The sequence below is a fragment of the Cryptomeria japonica genome, unplaced genomic scaffold (genome assembly GCF_030272615.1).
Source record: "Cryptomeria japonica unplaced genomic scaffold, Sugi_1.0 HiC_scaffold_14, whole genome shotgun sequence".
In the NCBI taxonomy this organism is placed as follows: Eukaryota; Viridiplantae; Streptophyta; class Pinopsida; order Cupressales; family Cupressaceae; genus Cryptomeria; species Cryptomeria japonica.
Window position 1 is genome coordinate 14,248 of NW_026728836.1, and position 25,716 is coordinate 39,963.

The 25,716-nt window shown below is 32.7% G+C and overlaps 1 long non-coding RNA gene across 1 annotated transcript; it reads right to left on the minus strand.

Moving 5' to 3' along the window:
* Nucleotides 1-17,745: 17,745 nt before the first annotated feature.
* LOC131860470 (uncharacterized) lies at nt 17,746-21,785 on the minus strand. Its single transcript, XR_009359565.1, has 2 exons — nt 21,555-21,785; nt 17,746-17,903 (listed from the first exon to the last, which is right to left on the minus strand). It is a non-coding gene; the product is annotated as an uncharacterized LOC131860470 (long non-coding RNA).
* Between the last annotated feature and the right edge of the window lie 3,931 nt (nt 21,786-25,716).

The following is a 25,716-nucleotide window of genomic DNA, read 5'->3' on the forward strand; positions in this document are numbered from 1 at the left end:
CAAGTGATGACCATGTTCTATATATTAAAACCACTCCTTTGGACTTGTGAACTTGCTTTTTTAATGTTTTACATATTTAATGTATTACTCTTCAGGTGCTAACATGGGTTCGAGGTCGACCCCAACTGTATTGCCAATTGCAATGTCGGCAACATGTAGCATGCAGACATCATCTGTTGCACCGGCTCGTGTTGACCGGCCCACTGGTGGTAGATCCCTCTTTTTCTCTCTCTTTCGTTATGTGTTTATTACCCTTGAAGTGTTCTTTCTTGGAGGCATTTCATAGTGGATTCATTTACTATGGCAGGATATGCACATGAGGATGCGCCAGAGGCGAGTATTGGTGATAACATACCATCATTTCCTAGATCTTCCCGTATTGCTAGTATAGGAATGTTGCAGGCCACATTGGTGGTGAGAGACAAAGAATTGATTCCCTTGAAGATACAGAAGGTTCCAAGTACTTTAAAATTATTATTATATATAGTCTAATTGTAATTTACTTACTGATCACTCATTTTGGACTAATGATCCCATGTTTTTTTGCAGGAAATGATATTTTTTATAAAAATCTTAATGACATTACATTGCAGATATTTGGGCCCACCATACGTAAAAGGTGGAACATCATACATGAACTAACCCTTATCCACTATTTTGATTTCATATCATTGCTAGAATAGTTTTCCTTTTATCCATTTCTTGAACTATATCAAAGGTAGCTTCAGTTTCTTTCTAAATCTAATAGGTTTGTTTTTGCTTTAAAGGTGGAATGACCAAGAAAAAAAGTTAAAAGATGAACTCACAAACCGTATGGTAGGGTTGTTTGGAAATGACACATTTGACAAGACTAAGCTCCTAGAAAAAGCTGGCACATATCTAAAGTATGTGAGGGACCAATACAGGACACATTTAGAGAAGAACGTAAAGTATGAGCATCCCCCCATGATTCCAGAGAGGGAGTGGAAGGACTTGATTTTGGATGCAAAGGAGAGAATTGAAAGGAAAAAAAGAAATACACCACCAGACGCCAGAAGAAGGTATGTGATACTATTAAGAATGTGAATATGTACTAATTATTCATTATATTTATATAATCTAACATATTTCAAACTTTTCATAGATTGAGTGACATGTCAAAGGCAACCAAGGCAAGACAAGAAAAGCATGGGCAACACAAACTCAACTCTAGTGGTTATATGAAACTTGTTGCACGAATTGTAAGAATCAGTAAATTAAGTATCACATCAAAATATTTATAAATTGTAAACAATTTTTTTTGATCAAACAATACAAGAAAAATTCACAATACTAAGCAAAAATGCAGGGCTCTGAATTCAATAGAGCGCCCATGGAAGATGACAAGAGAATTGGCTACCAGCAAGGCTATATAGCTGTGGCTGAACGGCTATGAGAATTGAGTGGGCAAACACGAGATTCTGATGCATCTGTCACAATGGTAAATAAGCTAAATGAAAATTATTTCAAATTGAATACTTAACCAATAATCTATTTGATGTTAAGTTTCAACATAAAGTGACTATATTTTTTTTAAATAAGCAAGCAATGATAACACTGCACGTGACATTGGAATGCAACATGATAATCATGGAACAAAACCTGTACATGAAGGTCCGGATGTGCATCCTAGTAGTGGAGGTATTCATTTGCTATTCAATTTTTTTTATGTAATTATTAATACAATTAAACATATTAATTTGAAAATTAGTGTAGTAATTAATGTAACCTTTATTGTTAATATTTTAGAGCATGTAGTCGGTGGTGACCAAGTAGAGCATGATCTAGGTAGACAACATCAGGAACGTGATGTTCCCCAATCAGGTAAAGAGGACCATTGTTATTCCTCTAAACAAATTTAATTGCAATTGGTGTATTGATTAATGTAACGTTTCGTATTTCAACTCTAGAGGATCTAGAGGGTGTTCAGCATGTCGAGGTTGAGGCTAGACAAAATGATGTGGAAGATGATGTGGCCCCATCAGGTAAAGAGTGTAACGGTTGTGTTCTTTAAATTAATGAAATACTTGTAACAATAATAAAAAAATGTTTTGAATTTAACCCAATTCTTTGTTATTGCAGAGGACCCCCCTTTGGTTCAGCATCCTCATCCTTGGTATAGGACTAGGCATACATCAAGAGCACGAGAAGAGGGTAGAACATCCGAAGATGGGGGAAATGATGAAGAAACCGATGTTCCACTTAGTCTTTTCATAGCTTCAAAGAAAAAACAAAGAAAGAAATGATTGTAATCTACCTTATTTGATAATGACTGATTTTTATGTGTTAATGAATGTAATTATGTGCTAATGAATGTTCATGAATGATATGTGTTGATGATTATTGATGAATGTTGCGTTTTAATGAAAGTTAATGAATTTTATGTGTTAATGAACGTTATGTGATAATGAATGAATGTTATATTTTAATAATGGATGAAAGAATGAATGAATGTTAGATGTTAACAGGGAATTTAGAGTGATGTTGGGGGGGGGGGGGCGGGGGTGGGAGGGGCCAAATGAGCTTCCACCTTCACGTGGTTGGCCCTGTTAAGTAGAGAATATTAAACTATTCTTGAAACAAAGCGAAGCTCAATAAGATAAAACACTTTTCAATATTTCATTATGTTGCATAGTTAATCTTATTGAATAATGTACATATATTGAATCTTAATTGCAGGGTCCAACAGAGCCAACAAAGCCAACACGAACAACACCATGGTGCGACTGCAAAAGTTGTGAATATGCCTCATCATGAATAAAGCTGAATTAGCGCATTCTCTGTAAAATCTCAAATGCTCTATACTTTGGAATTTTTGAAATTTTTATGATCATATCGATCCCCTGCCTAAAAGCTTTTTTCCTTGATTTGTTTGTGATACACATTGAGAGATTTTTGTTTTCCTTTTATTTATGCATGTCTTAACCATTCTCCACGTGCTTCCCATTCTTATTTAGATTGTTGTATTTTTACATATGTTGGAATCTGTAGTTGCACATACATGTTTTCTATGTTCTTTGTAACTATATGAAAAGGTGTAAAATGTGGGTATATTCCAAAATCTTGATTACCAACAAGCTATTGTTGTTTAATAGTTCCAGTGTTTGTATTAATTGAAATAGTTTAACCCTTTTAACATGTTTCATAGCAAACCTGCACTTTGTATGCAATCTTATTGTTAGAGTTCAATTACTGAGGTGATGTGATTTATCTTGACAATAGAATGTCAACATTTATCTGAATTTATCTTGACAATAGAATGTCCGAATTTAATACCATAATCCATGATGAAAACTGCCAAAAATGGAAATTTATCTTAGTTCGCAATTACAAAATGCTTTTGTATAGGCCTCTCGAAGATTAAGTACATCAAATTGAGACTTTATAAATTGAGTGTATGTATTAGCAATCTCCCAAATTGTTCAATGGTCTCCAAACCTTGTCAATTTTTTATTTTTATTTTAACTCAAATATGTATGGTATAGGCATATCATTGGTTGTATGATTTTTTTTCCCTTAAATGCTTCTACGACCAAAAGAGACAAGTTTTAGATGAAAATGGGGTCTTATGGGCCTTTTTGAAACAATGGTAGGTTCTTTAGACCTGAAAATGCCCCAAAAACTAGTCGATTGCCTTAAGTTACAAACAAATCCTTGTTTGTGAGCATGCTTCTTGATCTCCAATTTTGGTGGAATGAAAGATAATATTGAATTTCTCAAGCCTTTTGGATGCTTTGAAACCACCAAAAAAAAGCTACTTTGATCATTGAAATGTTTTAGTGACTTGGATAAAAAAGGAAAACTAAGTCTAAACTTTAGAAGTTAGTTTTTTCTTGTCAAATTGTTTTCAATTTTCAAATCATCCAAGGATGCAAGAGGAGTATATTTTGTTATGACAAGATAAAAAAAAAACTTAGAATCTTTTGAAACCATTGAAACACGGGGACCCCTTCCCCCCCTCCAAAATCCCTATTTTTTCAGGATGCAATACTTAGGGGAAACATCCCCTTGCCGCACCACTTAGGGACGTCCTAGGGACTCCAAGGAGTCTCTTGACCATCTTGAGGATGCCTATGAGTCTCCCATGGCCCCCAATTAGAAACTCCAATTCTAAACAAAAATGGTGAAATTATTGTGAAAATGTCATCCGTATTAAAGGTTTGGCAATGCCCCCTAACCTTGATGGGGGCTCTGCCCCAAACCCCCCACAAGGGGCACTACCCATTGACCCCAAACTTCTACCCACCATTCTTATTGTTAATGCAATCATTTCCATTTTTTTTATGTTGACTAGTTTAAACACTTAGTATGCCAAAGTTTCATCTATAATTCTTATACTTATTCTTAGTTTGTTCCTAAAGTTCCAAAACTCTACCACCATTGCTAATGTTCAAATTTCAATGCAATCATTGACATATTTTTAATGTTTATTGTAAAATTTACATAGTGTGGCAAAATTTTATTTACAGTTGTTATACTTATTCTATACACATCCTTTTATAATTAATTTTTTAAGTTGTATATATATTTGCATCCCACCCCTCCCCCTTCGTCATCCCCCTGTCGTCCCCAAACTTAAGCCCTTGGTATGTTAAGCTATGAAAGCTCACAATAGCTTCATTTGATATGTTAATCGAGGAAAAACCTACAATATATAGCTTCCAAGATTCCAAACCCATGAGGATCATGAAGAGGTAGAAAACCAAAAAAAAAATTGCTTATCCAAGTTTCCAAATTTGTGACAAGGAAAAAGTAGAATCTCAATCAAAGAAGGAGAATGTGCAACTCATTATCTTATTCTACCTAAGTAAAAATATTATCTAATTAAGCTTTTTAATAGTGGAATATCATACTTAGGATAAAACATATCCAAGGTAAATAAAATATTACATTGATAGGCTTCTTTGGTTGCTCTAAAAGTGGTGCCTTATGAATTATGTTCTTGGATACTAAAGTTTCCAAATTCTAGGCACTCTTGATAGCTTCTCGTAGAGATTGTGATTCGAAGGCTTTAACCAAACCTTTCAATGGTTTATGTTGATGTGTTTTTTATGCACTATGCAACACAAAATAAAATACTAAGTATTCTATCCTCTCTTGAACAAAATCCTCCCAAGTGCTAAACTACCTGATCAAATGGGATGACTCCAAGATTCCAATAGTCAGGTCTTGACTTTATATTGCAGATAGACTCAATGATTGTGATGTGATATCTTCTGGAATCACAAGGGGGACTTACGTTGCTTGGGTCAAGTCCTATCCATTCTCATGTTTCATGATTGATTTACACTCCATGATTTAGGTCATCCTTGACCAACATCTTGACTTAGCCAAATTTTGTTTTTTGTACCCTAATTCTTTAATTTTGACCCCTTACTAGCATTGCCTTAGGTTTTATTGGAATTCTTGTTTCTCTAGCATGGGCACATTTCTAGGGTTCATTCACACAAATTGCTCTTGATGAGCAAGCTAGTATCATGACCATGACTTATACAAAATTTTAAATTAGTCAAATTATCTCCTCCAAACTTCTATGAGTTCATCGACTTCATTCTTCATCATTTGGATGTCTTTTGTCATTGGAAGGTAATTCTTGACCACCATACCTCAATCTTGACCTATGCTACCCTAAAACCCTAGAACCTAGTCATGTTTACAATTGAGATCTTGGTGACTTGATTACTTAATACAGCTTAATCATGCAGGTCTCATCTAACTCCGACTCCAACACTTAAACGAATCAACCCTAGCAGCCAAGTACTTTGGGAAATATCTTGCAACTTGACAACATGGGTAATGATGGAGGAATGGAAGGTGAGACCTATAGAAGTGAGAGAGAGAGAGAGGGTGAGAGGAAGAGATAATGATCTGGAGAGGGTAGAGAAAGAGAAGTAGAGAGGGAATGAAGAAGAGAGGGATGGAGAAAGAGACCTAGAGAGGGGAGAGAGAAGAGACATAGAAGAGAGATACCAATGTCAATCTTTTTCTATAAATTTTTTTTTTTCTGAGAACTCGGCCTATCATCAAAATTTTGACTACAAAGGGTAAAATTTCGATAGAGGAGTGTCATCGGATGCACAACATCCTCGTCAGAATTATGACAGCCTCTAGGAGAGTTCTGACAAGGATGCTGTGCATCCGACGACACTCCTCTGTTGGAATTTTACCCTTTGGAGTCAGAATTCCAACAATAGGCCGAGATCGCAATGGTATTCTTTCTGGGTATGAGCATCCATGGCGGTCGTCGAAAAGGTTGGAGGTGATGTCAGAATTGCGATGACCACAAGGATAGTCGAAACTTCCGACAAAAAGTTTTTGACAACTTTTTTTGTCGGTAGTGCAACGAAATTTCATCGGAATTCTGACGATTTGCTGTCGAAATTTTGACCCAAATGTACTAGTGTAGCATGCAGATAGCCTACTTGAATAGAGACAACATGGTTGGTGTGATTGTCGCATGGTATGTCGATCCAGTGGGTGAAATAGTAAGTTCCATTCACCCATGATCTGAGATCGCCCTCCAAATCATTCAAGGCCACTTTGAAGCTAAGCGAAGTAGAGCGTCGGATTCGTGGAGAAAAATCTTCTAGGCATTGATCGATGGGAAACTGAAAGAGAAGGGTGTGGAGAAAAGAAGAGAACAACACAAACTGAAATGAGACACGGCCATAGTATTTGGGTTGGAGGGGAGGGAAATGCAGTTTATTGTTTGGATAGGAAATGATAGCCTTCTTAAACTGTTTTCCCATCTACAATTTTTGGATTATACTCACGAAAATTTTATCTTCTGCTCAAATAATTGTAATTATTTGAAAGTTTTCATTGCCTATTCTAACAAGTGCTGCAGAGCAGCGAAGTTCCTGCATAGGAGTACAAGGTCGGTTGTGTGATCGTTTTGAGTTGTTTGCAGACCTAAAAGAAGAAGTTAGTTCTTTCATGGAGTATTCCCCCAACTATTTCAACAAAACACTTGTACTTAGGTAGCCACCATGGCTGACACAAGCCCAAGCACATTACAGAATAAAATTCATCTAAATCACCAACAAGGATTTGATTAGAATATTCTCATATCTAAACATGATTGTTCTTTGAAGAAGCTGATAGAGTCTTGAATCATCTCTTATTGATCAGAGAAAGAACATAATGATGAATACTTCTCAACAATAGTAATAATTATATTGATTTTTCTATGGAAACAATAACCCTAGATTTAGATGAGATTGAAGCAACTCTTCCACTGGAATATGGAAGATTTAGAGAGAATCATGAAAATTCAAAAAGGCCAACTGCATTAGATGCAGGAGTCTTACCTTATAACGATGATTCAGTATTGTTTTCTTCAAAATCATCTATAATTAGTCATGGATCTCCTCATAGAAACTACCAATCAGACTAGATAGATACTTTCAATGCAGAGATTAACAACAAAATGAACTTGGGAGCCGACATAGCATCTATGGATTCGAATGATCTTCTCAACCGCACAAACAATTATGAAAGCAATAGGATAGTCCAACAATAGAGAGAAGGCAATTACGAAGGCATATTACTCTAGCAGATACTTCTTCTACCTTGGGGTATGGGGCATGGCAACATTAATCTTTGAAGAATGTATACATCTGATTTTGAAGCTAGAAAAGTAATTTATGTGTCGTATCCCATATTTTGTCCAAAATGAGATTCCAAATGCAATATGTGATCAAGAAAAAAATGCAAAGGCCCATTGCACACCACATGGAAGAGGTGTGTCATTTCAACCTTGTTTTGATAGTTTTTTTAGGTATTTTGGGTAGAACACAGAATATAAACGACTCCCTAAATGCATGAAACCAGTCACAAGCAAGGTCTTGAGCAACCAACTAGGATGTGTATGACATAAAGATAACTCTCATAAAACATAAATATTAATCTAGGAATAATAAACATGAATATCAAAACAAAAACCAGATAATAGCATAACAAGGACATCTCCAAAAGTAATTTCAAATCGCACATAAAACAATAGCAATTAAAATTTAATCTAGAGTTTAATATAATTCTAACACAAAATGGGGCATGGGGCATGGCACAAAAATATTTTGACATTTTAAAATTTCACACTCCATCAATATTTCTAGAAAATATTCTGCCTAAAAATATTTGTATAGTAGAATCTTAAGTGGCAGTAGAATATTTGAATTTTGAACACTAGACATTCTGGAATACCCATTCCTAGCTTGTACTTTGCCTAATCTCCTATTTTCTAAAACTACCCTGCCAAATTGGAAGGAATGTATGTCTTGTCCTTACGTTTATTTCATGGGCTGCCAGGATTACAGGATATGGACAAAACAGGTCCAATTGGTAGGTGTACAGCCAAACATCGCAACCTTTGCTAGCATCCCCCAGCCTATGCCAAAAGAGGGGCTTTTGAACAAGGTATAGATCTACAAATCTAGAAAACTCCAAAGCTCGCAACCAACATCCTCCCTGGTAAAAATGAGAACAATATTTTGCTAAAATCTAATTACAGAAACAAACAATATGAATTAAAAAGTACAAAAACTTGAAAGTGAAATGTGTTATACCAAATTGTGCCAATTGAAACCCTAACCAGTCATTTTTTCAAACAAAAGACTTCTTCAAAGACTTGACATGCTTTTCTTAAATAATTTTTCCTTTAAAAAACAATAGTACCGCCCAGTGCCCTCATATCTACTCTTCATACTGTTCACATAAAGCTATGAATCCCAGAGCCCCCTATTTTACAATGGCAACTAAAACTAAAAAAATCAAAATCCGATATACCGTTTAGGATCTGTGGGTGCGCAAAGTTAGCTATGACGGCTACTGGTGCTCTTCCCCTAGCTTCTCTGGTTTTCAGATGCTTTAATATGTTGACCAACTTACAAATGCTTAGTATAATAATTAGAATGTTATTGCAAACATACGACCCTTAATACTATTCCAATAGAATATCAGAGAGCTTTTTAAAAATATTTGTGTGAAAACCAAGAATCTACAGTCACTAAAGTTTTTCAAAATTTCTGTGTGAAAAGTGAAACAAAAAATCTGAGGTCATCAGTCAGAACATCTGATCCGATATTACAGCTTTCAAAAATATTTGTATCTAAATGAAGTAAAAAACTTAAGATATTTGAGGTTTGAACATCTATTCCACCGGCAACCAAAATTGAACAAATCTTTACCCAGTTATTATTTATCCTTCAGCATTTTCTGGGGTTTACCTTCTAAATCTTCTAAGAAACATATCTTAAAAATCCTTAAGTGCTTTATTTAAAAAGATGCAGAGGGGAAAAGAAGAAAACTTAACTTGTAGATTGAGGAGATAAAACAAACTAGCAGTTATAGTAATTTTTGGAGGATATGCGCTTGATCTGAATGCCATACTGGGATATTCTTCAACTTCTTTAGGATTATTTTTGCTAACTTTTATGTTAAAAACTGCATGATTGTGAGAGACCAGTCCCACATAAGGCATATATTTTTTGCCTTGAAACATCAAGATGAAGCTCAATATCCTCAACAACCACAAAAATCGAGCAACCATGTAAATCCCACTGCCATTCAAAGGTAGGATGTATTCGGGAGACGATTACCATAGGTGTTCTCTCATTATTTAATACACCATCTCCAAAAGCTCGAAATCACCACTGCCTTGTCTTGGTTTCGGCATTCCTCCTCGATACCCCTACATTCTCTTGTCTTGATAACCGCCAATGCTATGTATTATCCAATCAGATCCTGTCGAGATTGATGTTCAATAGTAAATTGTTAAATATCAATCAGTTTTCTATATAAAACATTTGAAGGAGGAGAAATTTTCAAATAATATTGAATTGTGATTGGCTGAGAAAGAAGAGTTTAATCACTGTTTAGTGCAAGCCCTCGACTATAGTTCTATGCTACACAAGAACTAATAATAAAAAGGAAACATATGGCATCACGGGTGATGATAATTTTCCTTGGAAATTTTTTTAATTTACCATAAATAATATGATGCATCATGATGGCATAGTAAATATTGATATTTATGAGGCATAAGAATTTCGTGCTTATTATCTTTAGTATTAGTTATGTTATATTACATTATTTTAATTAAAACAATATTATCAATTAAAAGAGTTCCATGATATCAGATTTTCACAATTCATAATTGATTTGTAACTTGATTTCTGGTTTAGAATTTTTGTATCAATGCTTTAGATCACATCTACAATCCATTATCAATATGTTCCTCAACTCTCTTATACTTAGATGATGTGTGATCAGAAACGTTGATGCATAAACTATTACACAATCTAAACCAAAAATCTAGCAACAAACTAAAAGAGTTAATTTTGCAATGTAATTATTTTTTATTTGTTTATGCTAAAATTTGCATATTGGCATAGATGTTTATAGTTGTAAAGGTGAATCTTGCATATCTTTTATGTTTCTCATTTGATTTTATTCATTTTGTTTAAGCGAAACATTTTTATACATTAACATATGAGAAGCGATATAATTTTATGTAAAGGTATGGCCCTTGCTTTATGATGTCAATCTATCTTATTACCTTTTTTTATACCCCTACTATTTATCCCCTTCCATACATTTACAAGCCTATATACATACACCATATCCATTTATTAATGCTCACATGCTCACTCTTATGCCCATGCCTACCCTTATTCTTATGTACATGACAATCACTATGATCTAAGCTCCCTTTTTCCTTAGGATTGCTTCATGGTACAAGGTTGTCCTCACAACCTCAAAATCATCTTGCTCTAATTTTAAAAAAGTTAAATTCTATTTTGATCGATTTTTCCTTGCATCCTTCTTTCTTAAGGCTAAGTGAACATTAGTTCGCATGATAACTTGATATCTCCTTGTAATTAAAGGCATCCAACAAAAAAAGTTTTTTTTAAGCAAGATTAGTGGATAATTTGATTATCATGTGCATCTCGAAATCTAGCATTGCATTAAAATTCTAGAGATATTCGCTTTAGTAAAGAGTTTCCATTTTGATATTGTTCAACTTCAAAGAGTCACTCAAGGCACAATGTCATCATGGCTTAGTAATATGTCAATCTATCAAGAATGTTTAACAATAAACTAAAACATACTGATATCAAGAAGCACATAATAAATTGAGGTATCTTAGGTAATGAAAAGAAGAAAAACCTACAAATTACACAATAAATTGTTTTGAACATATCCCAAGATCATGGTTATTAGTACCTTCTTGAAACCTAGACTAGACACTACATAGTCACTATCGAATACTTTGATGCTTAAGAGAAATACTTATTCTAAAGGATGAGATTGTTACCCTCAAGGTGATGGACCTCAAGGAAAAAACCTACCTTCGCTCTACCTTACTTAACTAGAGCTAAGGGTGAGCCAGGGGATGAAAATGCAATACTAAATACAGGATAAGATAAATTACTAACATACTAGGTTCCCGAATGACTCTATTAAGCCTTTGTCCCAAGGACGAGAGCACAAAAATGGGACACCAGCATGGCACGCTATCGACCTATACGAACGAGGTTAGAAGTTGTACAAAAAAGAAATAGATGCAACTATATTACTAAACAAACACAGAAAATGTCAAAACTAAACTAACAATATAGAATACGAAATACTAAATGAAATAGGAAAAAGGAGTGAGGGAAGCTCATAGTCGGTCCACGATTGAAGCCTCTTGCAAAATGATAGGCTTCCTATAATTAAAAACCTGCATAGAAGCAAGAAGGAAAATGTTGGAGTTGTGTTTTTGAGTTTGCCTCAGTCAAACCCCCATTTCAGTGTTTCCACCTCCATGGACATCCCAAATAGTAGCAATAGGGAAAATCAAAACGATAAAGATAAAAGAGATACAATTAAGATAATAAATAGATTGAGAATGAGAGATTCTAGATGCACAAATGAACCAAGAAGAATAATTAAGTTCCCTCCAACACTTATGAAGATGACACCGTGAGTTCTTCAAGAGGTTGCAACAATGGTGATCTCTTGATAACCCATAAATATTGCCCAAGAAAATTGCTAAAATCTCCAACCTGCAAGAAAATGATCTAGCATCCTCAAAATGCCTTCAAATGAGAGAGATATAGCTTTTGGGATAAACAATGACATTGGTGGGCACATGCAGAGGTGTTATGATTCCTTTTGAGTGCAAATGTAATGCTCAAATGGCCACCTACGAACTGTCAGATTCATGGGATGCTAGCACCTTGCATGGATGTCTCCATGTTGCACTAGTGTACTGAGGATGATAAGTCGACAAAGTTGGTAAGATTCCGATTTGGAGCCAATAAAGTGACATAGGTGGGCAAAAAGATAAAAGTGGCAGTACACAACCTCCAATGACATGGAAGAAGGTGCCATTTGTTGCACTGAATTTATACAAGGTGTGATTTTTGATATTACATTTTGCCCCCACTTTAGCGATTATATCTTTGCTGAGAGATGAGAAGCTAAAGTAGAGGAAGATAAAGAAAAGAGTCACGATGAAAAGGCAGAATTTCATTGATTAGATGAGGTTGCCACTATTGAAATCAATGAACACTGAGAGGGGGGGTGAATCAGTGTTCTGTAATTCACAAACTTATTAAATTGATTCTTAAACCACCAGATGCATAAGAATGAAAGTAAAGTGCAAAAATATAAACCAATCAACCACAAAACCATAACACTTGAACTTTTTATGTGGATTCCTATTATCTTCATTTTATCCCCCATTAGTATCCAAGAACATAAACTCCTTATTTGCAATATCCTCATCCTTTGTACAAAGTTATTATCTTCCTCTTGAATTTCCTCTTCATCCACCTCCTTCTCACTATCCTCATCAATCTAAATCTCTTCATTGTCATCATCTTACATAAAGGTAAAATCTTCTTTGAATGAGAAGCCATCATCTTCCTTGTCATGAGCTACTTTCTTGTGTTTGCTATATTTCCCTTTCTTTTTGGTTGTAGGCCTAGCCAAACAAGTTGCCCTTTGACTACCTAATTGTGTAGTACTAGAAGCACCCTCTTACTTATCCATCTCACCACCCTTCTTTATACCTTCTCGATCATTAATTTAGTTATAGTCACAAATTTATTTTTAGTCTCAATTAAGTCCATCTTTTTCAGTTTTGAGTACCTCATAAAAATGGGTCAACAGAGTAGGTCATAAAAATGGTTACTAAAAAATGGTTCATAAAAATGGATCATAAAGATGGATCATAAAAGCGGGTCATAAAAATGGGTACATAAAATGGGTCATTTAAAATAGGTCATAAAAAATGTGTCATCAAAATAGGTCATAAAAATAGCTACTCAAAATGGGTCATAAATATAAGTATTAAAAATGGATAATAAAAGGTGATACTAAAAATAAGTATTAAAAATGGGTCATCAAAATGGATCATAAAAATGGGCCTTAAAAATGGGTCATATAAATGGATACTAAATATGGGTTATCAAAAATGGATGATAAAAATAGGTTATCAAAATGGATAGTAAAAATAGGTCATAAAAATAGATCATAAAAATGGTCATAAAAATGGATATTAAAAATAGGTCATAAAAATGGGTAGAAAAATGGGGTTTAAAAATCAATATTAAAAAGGGTACAAAAACTGGATCATAAAAATGGGTGATAAAAATGGGTACTAACAATCAATATGAAAATCAATACGAAAAATGGATCACAAAACTGGGTAATAAAAATGGGTACTAACAAACTGTTATCAAAATGCGTCATCAAAATGGATTATAAAAATGGGTTATGAAAATGGGTCATTAAAACTAGGTCATCAAAACAGGTAGTAAAAAATGGCTTATAAAAATCGATCATAAAAATGGGTACTATCATAAATATGGTTACTGAAAATGTGTCATAAAAATGGGTTATAGAAGAAAAATATTAAAAATATGTCATCAAAATGAGTCATTAAAACAGATCATAAAAATGGGTACCAAAAATGGGTATTTAAAAATGGGTCATTAAAAATTAGTCATAAAAATGAGTATTAAAAAATAGGTCATAAAAATAGGTCAGGTCATAAAGATGGGTCATAAAAATAGGTAAATATAGGTCTTTAAAATGGGTCATAAACAATGGGTCATCAAAATGGGTCACTAAAAATGAAAATATTGCAACACAAACACTTGCAAGATCAAAGACAAACAAGAACACCTTCTACAAATAGGAGCTACACAAATAAAAGTTATAAAGAAAAAAAATAATACAAATGAATTACAATTGTACAATGATGTGCTTATAAAGTAAGTACAAAGCTAAAGTGCTAGCACGAGAAGCTAAATAAAGCTCAACACCAGTTAAACTAGACGCATTAAAGCTAAACTAGGCACACAATTAAAATAAATGCTCCTAAATAAATTTAAGAAAAAAAACATTACTAGTTGTAAAAAAATAACTAATAGCTAAATAATGCTCTAACACCCCCGTTAAATTAAACTTAGGGTTACTAAAAATGGGTATTAAAAATGAGTCATAAAATTGATACTTAAAATGGGTATTAAATTTGGGTTGTCAAAATGGATACTAAAAATATGTTATGAGTCATAAAAAATGGGTACTAAAAATTAGTCATATAAATGGATGCTAAAAATGGGTCATCAAAATGGATACTAAAAATAGGCCATCAAAATAGATACTAAAAATGGGCTATCGAAAAATAAGTACTAAAAATAGGTCATAAAATGGATACTAAAAATGTGTCATAAAAATAAATTATAAAGATGGGTCATAAAATGAGTATTAAAAATGGATCATATAAATGGGTACCAAAAAATGGGTCATAAAATAAGTCATAATATATGGGTATTACAAATGTGTCATCAAAATGGATAATAAAAATGAGTACTAAAAATGGGTGTTATTAAAATGGGTACTAAAAAATGGTTCATAAAAATGAGTCATAAAGATGGGTCATAAAATTAGGTACTCAAAATGGGTCATTAAAAAATAGGTCATAAAAACGGGTACTCAAAATGAGTCACTAAAAATGGGTCATAAAAATTGATAATGAAAATGTGGATACTAAAAATGGGTACTAAAAATCAGTCATAGAAATAGGTACTAAAAATGAGTCAAAAAAATGGGTACTAAAATGGGTTATAAAAATGGATACTAAAAATGGGTCATCAAAATAGATATTAAAAATGGGTCATCAAAATAGATACTAAAAATAGGTTATCAAAATGGATGTTAAAAATAGGCTATCAAAAAATGAGCCATAAAAATGGGTCATAAAAATGGAAACTAAAAGGTGAGTTATAAAATTGGATACTAAAAATGAGTCATACTGAAAGTATACAATCATCATGTAGAAGAGTAAAAAATCATGTGACCGTGATGAATAAACAAGTGTTTTAAGAACGCATGACGAGAATTAGATACAACCTTCAAAAACACACTAAGCACACCATTGAAGTTTGATGCAACCTTCAAACAAAGCACGTGTTATTATAATATTCAAACAAATCCATACAAATAAATTATATGCATCATTAAAACCTTGATACAAAAGCTCTATACTATTATCATGTAGAAGAGTAAATGTCATCCAACCCTGATGTATAAATAAGTGCATTAAGAACATGTGGTAAGATTTTGATACAACTTTTGAACAAAACACATACAACTCAATGATATATACAACATCCAAGCTAAAAATGAAACTCAACAATTTATAACACTAGAACATAAATACCATCAAGCATGATTCATGATTAAGCACAGTAAACATACTATAAGAGTTTGATGACACTATTCATAATTGAAGCTTCACTCAAAAGACAATAAAATCAAAGGATACCAAGTCATTCAAACCTAATGGATGCCATATATGCCATATTTAGTTAGAACCACTGCACAATAGAGTTCATGTTGGTCAACAATGGTGAATGGACAAGCACATTTCGTATGGCAATTCATTGACTATCTAAATAATGTCATCAATTTTAATACATAAATACACACTGACACAACATAAGACTAAATAACATGCATTCCATTAGAACTTTGACATAAAAGCCTTATAATCAAGTACATAGTCAATATCATTAATCTTAATGCACAAGTACTTTAGGCATTCAATAATAAATAAATACATATTATACATGAAGACATAGTGAATGTTATATTTCCATTGCATTTTTTACATGAATGTATATTTCCATTGGAGTCTTTGCACAAAAGTTATACAAATAATGAATGGTGTAGACAAGTCTCATTCCGTTATATACTTAACAAAACATAGTGGTCATGCATACAAATTAATGTCATTCAACCATTAAAAAGACATCATAAATTAAATAATTAGATAATTTCAAAAATCCGAAAAAAAAAAACAATTCATAAAAATAAACTTAAAATATTTGTATTGAATGTAAGTGAAAGTAGTTATTGTTTTAAAATTTCATTGATCATACCTATAAAAATCTTTAAAATTAGCACTATTTTGTATTATTTCTTTCTATCCAAATGAACACTGCACATTTCACATTTCACACCTAACATTAGTAAACCTTTTAACATTAAAATTACATGAGACAATGCATATATAATATGTATATTTACTATCCAAAAATATTTGTTCCACTTGACATTTATATTCTTTTAAGATATTCTAAAGTTTATGAGATAAATAAATATATATATTTCAAAGAAAATCAAGAATAAAATCAATACATGAATAAAACATTTTTAATATTAAAACAACTCATACAAAAATGAAATATTTTGTAAACATCTTTAATTAAAATATATTACAAATATATAATTTTGATTTAGAATAGGGGAAGAAATAAGCATAGTGTTATGGGGAGAGTTAGTTGAAGATAAAGAACAACCCCACTCTGAACAATGTCAAAACTTATGAATCCTCCTATTGTTTAGAAGAAACAATATTAGAATGGAAAAGAAACATAACAGAAAAAATATAGAAGTTAACGATGGAACAAGGAATGATAAGGGGATGATAGAGTACAGGTTAATTAATAGATGGATTTGACACGCAAGATTAATCTAGTTTTTTTATAAAATTATGAAATAATTTTTAAAAAAATTCCAAACAATCTTAAGTGTGATTATGGAAGAAATTTTGTTATAATTGTAATTTGACACTAACAAACACAAATAATTACATTCAAATGATTGGTGGGAACTCATATGTAAACCCTTTGGAATTTCAGGGCCAACAATGAATACCAAAACCTATGACAATTTGTAGTCACTACTAACAACTAATTAATGGAAGGGAGTAGAATAGGATTAAGATCCCAAGTGGATTTTGGGATGAGGTCTTAGGCATTATAAAATATTTTTAATTCACTTTAAAAAATTTAAATAAATTAAGTTTATTTTTTATAACAAATCAGATAATAAGATTATGCTTTTTGAATAAACTGTGTAATTTATTTGTACCAATATTTTAGATTACACTTAATGATCTACCATCAAGATGAAGACATGAAAACTAGATTAGATTGTAGATTAGTCTCCTTAAATATTATAAGAGGGAAAGCTAGGAAAAATGTTGCAGAGAATGCTAAGAAATGATGGATTCTAGTATTTGAGCAGACTAATCCACAATTTAATGTACTTTTCTTGGTAATCCTGTTGATGGATCACTAAATGTGATCCAAAACATTGTTAAAAAAATATTACACAGTTTACTTTAAATACATGATTTTATATTCTTGAACTGAAAAAACAATATCTTAAATCAGATAATTTTAATCAAGACAACAAACAGACAATTAATTATTACTTCAAACAATACTCACAGAACTGACATCACAACTCCTTATAGCTGATCCAATTTGAATTGATAAGTCATATGCTTCCAGATACATCAGCCACAGATATTTTCCTACCTGGGCAAGGAAAAAAAATTAAAACCATGCACATGTAGACATTCCTAGATCACAGATAAAGTAAATTGAAAAAGAACAAATGGACAGTGGGAAATGAAATCAGCAGTAGAAAATGAGCATTCAAAGCTGAAATGTGTTTTCTTAGTTCTATTTTGGATTTTCCATGATGAATTACCTTCTATATGCAAGCCTTTGCAAGAAGTAATATTTCCATTTCAAGAATAACATGGAATTAAAAATTAAAAAGTGAAAAATACTTCCAGAATTTAATCTTTACTTCGCAGATTAAATGCATCTTTGACTGACTTACTAGTTCATTGTCTATCTTGAAGAGCACCAGTAGCCGTCAGAGCTAACTTCGCGCACCCACAGATCTTAAACGGTACATTAGATTTTGGTTTTTTTTTTTAATTCATTTCATATACCATCTCAGACCTCTTTTGAGATCTCTGTCAATTTTTGTTTTCACCTTTTAATTTAGAACTTTCTAGTTTCTATTGTCAATGAATAATTTACATATTCTACATTAACCTCCTGTCCCCATGCGGCTGCTTAAGTGCATTATCTGCTTAAATTTAAGTAGTTGATGTGTCCCCATGCAAATTTTTATTTAAGGGAATTGGATAAATTGGAATCTCTCCCTATTTTAGTGGAGCAGCTACTGCTTAGAAATTAAAAATAAGCATTTTCTCCTAAATTTACTCCAAAACTATTATAAACATTTTTTCATCTAAAACTAAAATTTAAGATAATTGCTTCAAAGATAAGCAGTAAAATTAAATATCCATGAGGCCACCAGCTATATAAATTGCTCCTAAAAATAGAGCAGTAACTGCTAGCAAAAATAAGCTTAGCAGCTGCATGAAAACCTGCCCTAAAATCTATAGAAATCAGTAAGTCTGCTTACTATTATCATAGACTTCTTACATGGCAAGATTCGTTGAATTCGGTAGATAAGAAAACAAAAATTGAAATACGGGAAACTAAAAGCAATGAAGCTGAAACACTAAAAATAATGCAAACAGATTCAGTGGATAACAAAATAGAAATCGGAATACAAAAAATTATAGACCATGAAGCTGAAACACTAAAAATATCAACAGAACATGGTACGAATTCAACAGACACTGGATTGAAGGAATCTGGAAACCAATCTGAAACACTGACAGATTCCAAAGGCACTAAAGCACAGAATCCCATAAATATCAAATTACAAGGGCAAGCTAAACCCCTGAATTACATGGACAATGAAACAAATAGCACATGCAATCTAAGAATCCGCTACAAACTCTAGAGAAAGTAAAAATTGGCGAGGCAGCATTAGAGAAAAAATCAGAAAGCACAAAAGAAAATACCTTCCAAAGTTCTTCACGGACGGATAAAAGGGCAACACAAACCCCGAATAATTCAACAGACACGGAGATGGAGAGAGACATTGATGCTGAGAAACCTAGAAAATAGGAGGAAGAATGGGAAAGAAAATCAGACGAAGAAGGATAAAGAAATACAGAGGAACACGAGGACCTCGCTCAAGAATTCAGGGAACTTCCATGGAAGCATCACGACATATGCTAGGGATCCAAAGTAGCCGTTTAGCTGGATATGGACAATTTATGCTGTTTTCTGCAGTCACTTTTTCGTTGAAAGGAGCGTCCTATGAAGAATCTTTTGTAGGAGACATCTGCACATAAATCATTTCAAAAATTATTCATCACAACTTTGTCGCATGCTCTGCACAAATTGGATTTACTAAGCAAGAGCAATTGACAGCTGCAGCTCTAACTCATCACGCATTGCAAACATCCTGCCAGTCTGTGGAACATCAGACGGACACATATCTAAGTAGTAACGCAGCTAGGGGAGATAGTAATGTGAAGTGGAATCCTGCTTTGGATTGCTCTGTAAAACTGAATTTTAATGGAGCATTTAGAGAAAATCAAGGATTGGCAGGAGGATTTTGTTCTAAGAAATCCTATAAGTAGTTTAATTTATGGAGGTTCCCTATTCTTTCGTAGAAAAATTAATAATGAAGTAGAGTGGGAAGCAGTATAGCTGATTTGGGTGCAACGGTCTCTCAGATTCTAGGAAATTTGATAGTAGAAAGCAACTCCCTGGTCCTAATTGAAGACTCAATGGCTATGTAGAAGAGGTTGCAGGGACAAAAGAAAAGTCTGAAAAAAAATAGTTCTCAGCTTTGTTAGAAAATTTTGAAATCTGAAGAAGATTACTTGGCTAATGTGGGAATAAAGCAAGAGTCAATAACAGCGATTTACAATCATCCCCCTAGCCCTTGGAGGGAGATGGACTGTTATCTTTTTTTTTCAGCCTCCCTGAGTTATGTTGTATATGGTTAAGAGTCGCTAATGGGAGTCTATTTAGAGTTCATTCATAATTATCTTGGAAGAGGCCTATTATGGGTTTCATATTGCTAGCGGAGGTCTTGAATGATAATTTTATTGGCTAATTCATAAGATTAGACGTGGCTGTAGCAGATTGGTAGATAATCATTCCTTATCTTTTGAACATAGTAGATTGGCAGATAATCATCTATTACATTGTGACTGTAGTAGATGGCATCATGGCAGTGTATGTCAAGCAAAAACAGTTCTGGTAAAGTAAAGGAGCAGATGCCCTAGGGAATGTCTTAGATATTAAGGTTCGTTAAATGTGTACTAGGGGAGATAGGTTTGGATGCAAGTAATAGTCCTAACTCCTAAGGTAGTTATTAGAGGAGACTTCATCTTCAATCTTGCAATGGTCATTCTTGATGCTAACACTGGTTATGCCTATTAAAATCTTTTGCTAACACTGGTTATGCATATTAAAATATTTTTCTCCCCGTACAATTTGAGGATATTTTTAAAGAAGAAGAGAGAGAATTATCCAAGAATATGGAAGCAAAATACTTGGAGGGTGCACAGAATCAATAAATTTGTCGGTGCAGTAGGATGGAAAGCAAGGAGAGATTGAAGAAATGCGACAAGAGATTATTGTTCTTTATGCATTCTGTAGTGATGTAGATAAGGATTTGTCAAGGCTGCATTCTGTAGTGATGTAGATAAACTATTTCAATCTTCTGTGGTGGCTCAGTCGATAGGGCATGTTGTTGAATAGAGCCATTTTTTGGTATTCACTTTCCTTCTCTACGTGGGGCACACCAAGGGAACCAAGATTTAGAAGGTACTTCTGGCAAAATTGGCTATGTGGAATGTTGAGGTTATTAAGTAGGATAACTGGATAAGCAGTTATTAGCTCTCTTGACTTCCATGATAGACTTATACATGGCTACAACTGTGAGCCTTAGAACAGGACATGCCATTAAAAGGAAATAAACCTACTTGGTGTTTTAATCTTGTATTACAAATGTGGAAGCTACAACAGGAATATGAATCATTTGACAAAAAATCCTCAACAAACATTCCATTTTATGGAATGCAATCATTGTTGAACATGCACAGAATGGCTTGATAAGCTAGAGTATTTTTCAAGCCCAAGTCTAAATCCAAATTTATCCAAATTATGCTAATTGATAAGCTTTGGAACATGGTATGGAAACCTATTAGAAAATAAAAGCAAATTTTCTCTACATTTTCCAAATCAATCCTGCAAGCATGCATTTCAAAACAATGAAAAGTGAAGTTGAACACATACCAGGGCTTTGAATGTTGTAACAGGAGTCTCATCAACGCTTGGAATTCCCAGTTATGCAGTTCCTCATAAACACAATCTCTATCCTCGCCCAAAACAATTTAAAAGAAAAAAGATCACATAACAATGCAGAAAAAACTCGAAAAAAAAATGATGAACAGAACAAACAGGAGGCATGGCCATGCTCAAAAGAAAAAACAGAGCACAAATAGAGAAAGAAAACTACTTTTAAATAAATCAAATAAAAGACGACAATATGAGAAGGAGAAATCAAATTTAACTACAATTTGAGTGCCGTGGGGATTGGAGCGGGGTAACGGCTATGCTTTTTTTGGATTGGTTTTTAAAATTAACAGCTGTCATTCAAACAAGTGGACAGATATTAATCATTGGCTATTTGTCCTCTATCCATTCATTTGTAAGTTCAAATTATAATTGTCAAGTTTATTTTTCACTCTCATTTGGAAGTATTTGCAACTAAGTTTATGCTAGGAAACCCTCTCTACACATTTTTTATTGCCTTACAATTGTGTACGCCAATATTTTGGTAAGATTTATTCTTTTATCTAGTGTTTTGAAATGTACTTTATTGTATTCTAAATTAAAATTGATTATTTATTTTTAATTATTGATTTTTGTTTAGTTTTTTGAGATGTTTGAAGCTATATAAAGTGATCAATTAAAGATCTTCAAAACATAGTCAAGAGATGTTTTTAGTATTTTGTCACTTGATTCCATTTCGTTTCTTTAAATATAGCATTATTTAGTCTTCTAGTTTAAATATGGTGTAACAAATGTGAGATGGCGTTCTCTCACATTTCTTGGTTTTGTCCTACTTTGGAATGTTCAATTATTATAAAGTACTGCTAAATTATCTCTTGCAAGGCTCCAACGTGAAATTTTACTACTAAGTCATTACTTAGCGGTATTTGACTTTATATATTGTACACATGTCAATGCCACATTGAAATCCTATCTAATTGTTCCTTAACTTCAAGTTGAACGTTTATAATTTTCTCTATGACAATCTAAACTCTCTAATGGACAACCATGTTTAATGTTAAATTGTAATCATTGGACCATAATAATAACATAGTCGCAATGGAAAATGAGAGGTGTATAAAATAGAATTGCAACATAGCATTGTAATAATTTAATCCTCATGTCTCTTATGTTGAGGGTTTATAGACCATTTGGTTTAAATTTGGGAAACATATTTATAGAAATTGAGGAACATGGTACATTTCAAAATGTATGGGTATAGTAATAAAAAATTTATCTATAATTTTATCTTGACATTGTTATAAGTTGATATATGGTTGTTAGCATTCTATAAACCATTTTTGAATGAAAATGCGATTTAGTGCTACAATAAGTCTTTATCTTATATGGTATTTGTGAAGGATTATAGATGAGTATTTGTTATGATTAATGCTACTACAATTGTATTTATTTTATGTTGTAAGGTTATTATTGTTAAACAAATAATTTTTAAATATTAGAATATTGATTTTCCATAATCATATTAGAATTTTAATTTTCCATAATCATGCTTATACAATTGTAGTTATTTTAAGTTATAAGGATGTAAATAAAAAAAGTAGAAAGTATTCATCTTCATTGTTACTTGTTTGTTTTTCATTATTTAAAAAAATTGAATTTTAAAGACTCAAAAAATTGAATATGGTGAGAATAACTATACACAAATGTTTCAATTGTCTATATTTTTTTCTAAAATTGATTACTTGCTTTAAATCTAATATTAGAATATTAATCTCCAATAATCATTCATTACCAATCTAGGTTAATAATGCATACTTGTATGTATTTCATTAGATTAGCCTAAAATTTAATGCATACTTGTGATGGTTTTTTATATATTTAAAACATTCACTTGAACATATCAACACATCAAGGAATCATTTGATCATGTCATAAAACAATTTGCAATCCTATCACTTCAAGAAGCATACATTATAGGAACACCTCACTTTACAACATTAAAAGAAAAATATTTGCCTCAATATTTTCATGTAGGACACCGTATTGCTTACTTGTTGTCTATCAACATTCATCAAGGACATATAACTTATCACTAAAGGTCTTAACCTAGGAAAACTTGAGGCTAGGATGGAAGCATAAAGGTGTGTCCCACTTTTTGGTCTAAGTGCAACATTGAAATAAAAAAATAGTTAAATTTATCATGAGAGATGGGTTCTTGTGAACCACTACTCAGGAGTCATGGGTCAATGAGTTTGACTCAAAAACTACACAATTGAATCCTGATAGAAATATCATAATAAAAAAATAATTAAATTTCCAAATTTGTCACTTATAACAAGCAACTAGCAATCTCTCTCTCTCTCTCTCTCTCTCTCTCTCTCTCTCTCTCTCTCTCTCTCTCTCTCTCTCTCTCTCTCTCTCTCTCTCTCTCTCTCTCTCTCTCTCTCTCTCTCTCTCTCTCTCTCTCTCTCTCTCTCTCTCTCTCTCTCTCTCTCTCTCTCTCTCTCTCTCTATATATATATATATGCCTTGATTTAAAATATTTGGTAATAACTTGTTTCTTATTCTTTAATTTTTTAATAAGTGACATTTTTCCGTCAGATGTAATGTGTTTAGAAATAAGAGTATTTCATAAATTCTTAAAACTATATAGTCAACACTAATATATAGGGTATGATTTTTTTCTAATTTTTTGACTTGTATTCTAGTTATTATTAAAATTCTAATTAAGATTAGTTATAATTGAGATTAATATTTTTCCATCTAACATAATGCTTTTGTATATATCCACATTTATTATTATTTCTTAAATAGACATATCATTATAATAAAAGGTGGTAATTTTCTTCAATATTTTTTAATATTTTTCTACATGCTTAGAACATGGATCGTTACATCCTTAGTAAAAACCTATGTTTAATAGAAAATAGAAATTAAATATGATAATTAAATAAAAAGTTATTACATATTATATTTTCTAGAAAGATTACTATGAAGGATACAATCAAGCAAAAATGTGGACAATGGCGACTTTTCTAAATTCCCAAAACTTTACCCAAATCGGTAATTTTTGTGGAAAGATGGTTGACCAAGAAAAGGAATGCCCAAATGAAAGGGTTCAAAAAAGGGATTTATAATGAAGGGTCGTTGAATCAAGGTCTTTCATTCAAAGGTACATGTAGTTGAATACCTAGTTCTATGTAGTTTTCTATATTTAAAAATTAAAATTACCTTCATTTAAGGCCCCTTAACCTCCATTTCAAGGTACCTTCTTTCAAACTCCATTTTCACATGGAATTTTTTATATCTCTAATGAAGGTTCTTCATTCAAAGATATTCATCATTTTTTTTCCTCAGATGTCTCACTTTTGTGAAATGTTCCATAGGTGGAACATAGCTATATGCTTCTAGCTACTAGAGATTAAGCTATCTCAATAGCGTATTCCTAAATAACACTAGCTCTTAACAACTAGTGAGGAGTAAATATCACACAAATTGGGTAAAAGATTCTTGCTATAAAATAGATCAAGACTATGCCTAAATTAGATCTTCATCATATAAATTTATTTCAAAGTCAGGGAATCAACCCATAGAGAGTCATAGGGTACATAAAATTTTAAATTGTTAGCATGATAAAAGGATACCTCTCTTTCTATATGTATCGGGAAAAAGGTGAACCACTTCAACAGATAGGTAACCACTTATCAAGGACTCACCAATCAACCTCTCGACCCGGGATGTGATACAAATTCTAGGACCATTACATACCCCTTGGATGAAACTGAATGTGCCACATAGACTCTCTAATGTAACCTAGTGACACACTATCTGCGAATGCATGCATGACAACACAATGCTCTAGAGTCATGTATAGATAGAGTCATAGAGCTCATACACAGAAAGGACTACGGTGGAAATGTGCCCAGATAATAAAAATAAATAAAATAACAATACAGAAAGTAGCTATGACTAATTATTAAATAAAGAAAAAAAAGAGGCACAATCTCATAGATGGTCCATTCTTGAAGTCTCCAACTAGCTCCTTGAATGTACCCAACAACCTACACACAAGGTGATCATAGATGAAAGTATTATGGTTGTGTTTTAGAGTCCTTCCACATTCATACCCTCATTTTGTTGTTTCCACCTCCATGGATAACCA